Source organism: Penaeus chinensis, chromosome 11 (genome assembly GCF_019202785.1).
Source record: "Penaeus chinensis breed Huanghai No. 1 chromosome 11, ASM1920278v2, whole genome shotgun sequence".
Lineage (NCBI taxonomy): Eukaryota > Metazoa > Arthropoda > Malacostraca > Decapoda > Penaeidae > Penaeus > Penaeus chinensis.
The window spans coordinates 13,454,438-13,459,067 of NC_061829.1; the positions used below are offsets into that span (position 1 = coordinate 13,454,438).

A 4,630-nucleotide genomic window follows, 5' to 3' on the forward strand; every position below is an offset into this window, starting at 1 on the left:
TGAAAAACGGAAATTTAATTCAGTTATAAATATTTATTTTTTTGCAGATGAAAAGAAAATTTTAACAATTTTTTATTTTATTTTTTTACGTTTATTTCCATTAATTTCAATACATCTCCCCCCCCCCCCCCCCCCCAAAAAAAAAAAACTAATGAATTTATTTTAATTTGATTTAATAATCTAACTATCAAGATAAACATCCGGGCCATTTTGTTGCTAATTTCACTTTTCCACTTATTGATACCCTTACCATGGCCCTGTTCCCCATTAAGACCCATTTTTCTTGTTCAACCCCCCAAAATGGTTTTTTCTGTGTCCCCCTTCACCAAATTTAAACCGCCGTTTCCTTCCCCCACACCCACGTACCTAACCCCCCCCCCCCTTTTTGCAGCATTTCGTTTGGGTTTGTCCATTTTGCCCGTTGATTTTTAGGGAGTCAACAGTCACCCGCTATTTGAAAAAATTTCATTTAATATTTGGTTCACTATTAAGTCCCCATTGATTTAACCCATTACCTCCCCCCAAAAACCTATTGAATTCAACCATTTGTTCCCCCCCATGTAATTCCCCATTTAATTTCCCCTTAAATTAGTCTTTAAACCTTTTAAACTCAACATTTAACCACTCATTTAATCACTATTAACTCACCCTTTTATCACCATTCTCTCCCCCACTCAACTCCCCCCACTTCTAAACCCTTTAAAACTCATCACCAACTCCAACCGACTCACCTTTTTTAAATCCCCGTTCCCCCCCCCCGCCCCCGCCACCCTCAGGTATTCTCACGCTCTCTCTCTCCCTCTTTTCCTCATCGCCTCTAGGTTACCTTACCCAAAGGGAAAACTTCCCCTCCCTGGTCCCACCTTTCCCCTCTGCGCGACCTTCCCCCCCCTGCGACCCTTTCAACCTGCCAACTGACGGCAGGGGGCGAAGAGGAAGTGGGGCAGTACGACTGAGGGCCAGGGTGTTTACTGTTTTTTGCCATTTTCAGGTGTTGGGGGGTTTCAAGGTGGGTTTGCTGAGCTGGTTTGTAGAGTTTGGGTCTTTCTCGTTTTTTTTTTTTTTTTTTTTTTTTTTGTGGTTGTGGTTCTGGTTGTTTCTGTTTTGTTTTTTTTTTTTTTTTTTTTTTTTTTTTTTTTTTTTTTTTTTAGCTTGCAGTTTTTCGTATTGTCTTGTTTTTTCTGCTCTCTCTTCTCTCTCTTTTCTTCCTCTCTCTCTTTTCCCCTTTCTCTCTCTTCTCTCTCTCGGTTCTCCCTCTCCTCCTCTTTTCTCTCTCTTCTCATCCTTTTTTCAGGGATCTTGTTTTTTTTCTGAAATTAGTTTGCGCCTCATTTATTTATTTCCGTTTTCTATGCTTACCCTGTAATCCTTTTCATGTCTGATTGCTTTACTTACTTAGGTTTACTCAGACTGTTTATTAGAGTTCTTATATTCTGCACATCAAATTTAGAAATGTTATTCTTAGTTTTTCCATATATGTTTTTAAAGATCTTTTTAATAACTGTCACTATGTGGCTTATTTAAAACAAGGGAGAGACGAAAAAAAAAAAAAGAGGAAAGGGGACAGGGGAACGAAGGCCAGACGACAGGCACACAAACAAACAAAGAGACAAACCAAATCTCCGATCAAATTATCTATCTCTCCCTTCCCCTCCCTCCCTACCCTCTTCTCAGGTGTGGTCGGAATGCTCCTGAATTTGGATAACCCCATTGGCAATCGTACCAACCATTACCTTGCTCGGACTATCGCTCTATGAACTCGGGGCCCAGCAAGCGTCGGTTCACTGGGGAATCGCGGCGCTGTAAGTTGATTTTGATATTGTTTTTTGTTATTGTTGTTGTTTTAGTTGTTGTTATTGTTATTGGGTTTATTATTATTATTATTATCATCATTATTATTATTATTATTATTATTATTACTCTTATTATTATTATTATTAATGTTGTTGTTATTATGTTCTTTATCATAATTCCTTTCATTTAAAATTTAAGCAAAAATAAAGTACAAAAATAACGAAAAAAATAAAGGGTTAAGGGCAGAAAACGCCAAGTCAAAACAACCGCAATGCAAAAAATGCAATCACAATAAGATTAAACCCTAAGCCCAACCCTTCCCGAATCGATTCCAGCACCATGATCCTGATGATCCTGTTCTCCCAGTACCTCCGTGACCTGCAGTTTCCGATCCCGATGTGCAAGGCGGGCGGAGGCATGCAGATCTCGCGCTTCCCGCTCTTCACTTTTTTTGCCGGTAGGCCGTTTTTTGTTGTTGTTGTTTTTTGTTTTTTTTTCGTTCTTTCGTTTTTGTTTTGTTTTGTTTCTTTTGTGTGTGTGGGGGTGTGTGTGTGTGTGTGTGTGTGTGTGTGTGTGTGTGTATGTTCTTGTTTTCTCTTGTTTGTTTTTGTCGTTTGCTCTTTCCCCCTACCTTCAATAGTTTTTTATCAGTTTTTTTATTTAAGTATCTTTTTCTATCAGTTGTCCATACCTCTCTCTCTCTTTTCTTTTCCCTCTCTCCCCCTTTTCCTCTTTTCTCTTTCTCCTCTTCTTTCCCTCCTCCCTCTCCCCCCCTCCTCCCCCCTTCCTCTCTTCTTCTCCTCTCTTCTTCTCTCCTTTCTTCTTCCTCTCTCCCTTCCCCCCCCCTTTCTCCCTCTTCTCTCTCTCTCTCTCTCTCTCTCTCTCTCTCTTCTCTCTCTCCTCCTCTCTTCCTCTCTCTTCTCTTTTCTCTCTCTCTCTCTCTTCTCTCTCCTCTTTTCTTCCTCTCTCCTCTCTCTTCTTCTCTCTCTTCCCTCTCTCTTCTCTCTCTCTCTTTTTTCCCCCTTTTTCTTCTTTTCTCTCTCTCTTCTCTTCTTCTTCTCCTCTCTCCTTCTCTCTCTCTTTTCTCTCCCTTCCCTTCCCCTCCCCCCCTTCTTCTTTTCTCTCTTCTCTCTCTTCTCCCTTCTCTTTCTTCTCTCTTCTCTCTCCTTCCTCTCTCTCTCTCTCTCTCTCTCTCTCTCCCTCTCCCTCTCTCTCTCTCTCTCTCTCTCTCTCTCTTTTCTCTTCTCTCTTTCTTCTTTTCTCCTCTCTCTCTCTCTCTCTTCTCTCTTCTCTCCCTTCTCTGGGGGTGTGTGTGGTGTTTTGTGTGTGTGGGTGTGTTTTGGGTGTGTTTGCATAAAACCTGAAACCCCTTCTTTTCTTAAATTTCCAAAAAACGTTAAAGTTAATTTAACTTTTTAAAAATAATTCAGCCCAAAACCCTTTTTCTCAAACCCCCCCTCCCTCCCCCCTCCCCCCTCCCCAGCTGCTCATAACGATCTGCATCTCGTGGAGCCTGTGCGCGATCCTCACAGCCTGATTTAGGGGGGGGTTTCCCGGGTTATTTTTGGGTTTTTTGGGTTTTTTGGACCCGGGGGGGGGGAGGGGGGGGGGATGGGGGGTCCCTTTTGGTGCTGTTTTGCTTTTTTTTTTTTTTTTTTTTTTTTTTTTTTTTTTTTGATTGCTGTGTTTACTTGTCTGGGCATTTCAGTTGAGTTTTCTTATTACTTTGTTTAGGGAGTAAGTTTATTTGGGTTTTTTGCCTTTTCGGATCATATGTAAATTGTTTTAAAAAAATTTGATAAATTAAGAATTGGGGTATGCGTTGTGGTGTGTGGTGTGTGTATAAAATTTATACATTTTGGTAACGTTTATATTAAAATAATATTTTTTAAAATGACCAAAAATTCTCCAGCATCCAAATCCCCCTTGGGCTTTCCCTTTTAAAGACCTTTCTTTTTTTTTCCCCCCTCCCCCTCCCCCCCTCCCCCCCTCCCCTCCTTTTCCCCCCCCACCCCCACCCCCCCCAAAGGACTTTGGGGGGTGGGCCCCCGGTGACGGGCGCAGGGGTCTTTGGGGGCATGGCGGGGTTTTCGTCGATTGTGGAGAGATCGGGGCCCATTCGCGGGGCCCGGGTTGCGAGTGAGTGCCAAACAGTACCAAAAGGGCCCCAAAAAGAGCCCAAACAGCCAAGCCCCAAAAAAAAACAATGCCAAAAGGGCCCCCAAACAGAGGCCCAAAAAAACCCTTTCCAAAAATCCCCCAAAAGGGGCCAAAAAAAAAGTCCCCGGGGCCTCCCAAAAAGGGCCCAAATTGGGTGGGGGGAAATTTGGGTGCAATGCAAGGATTGACGGACTTTATAGACGGGGGTGGTTTTAGCAGTTCGTTTAGAGAGGGAGGGAGGAGGGGGGGGGGGGTTTGAGGCGAGGGTCTTTATGTTTTTGAGATGGTTGTGATGTGGTAAAAATATTAAACGGAATTTAAAAATAATAAGGGGTGATAATTAAAAAACAGTAATAATGTAATATTTGTAAAAATGATAATAAAATAGTAAAATTTTAATAAAAAAATAATTGATAATCTATAGTAATAAGTTTGTAATAATAATTAATAATTTTAATTAATAATGATAAAATATTGTTTAATGTAATAATGATAATAATGATAGTTAAAATGATAGTAAAAATAGTAATAAAGATAATAATTTTATAGTTTAAAAATGTAATTTTGTTAATAAATGATAATAAAGGGAAATAATTTGTTTAAAGGTTTTAATAAATTAAGTTTAAAAAATGATAATTTAAAAATAATGATAGTAATAATGATAAAAAATAAAAGT

The 4,630-nt window shown here is 40.1% G+C and overlaps 1 long non-coding RNA gene across 1 annotated transcript; it reads left to right on the forward strand.

Annotated features, from left to right (window-relative positions):
• Positions 1-1,667: 1,667 nt before the first annotated feature.
• LOC125030374 lies at positions 1,668-3,329 on the forward strand. The gene is made up of 3 exons (XR_007115403.1): positions 1,668-1,802; positions 2,130-2,251; positions 3,278-3,329. It is a non-coding gene; the product is annotated as an uncharacterized LOC125030374 (long non-coding RNA).
• The last annotated feature ends 1,301 nt before the right edge of the window (positions 3,330-4,630 follow it).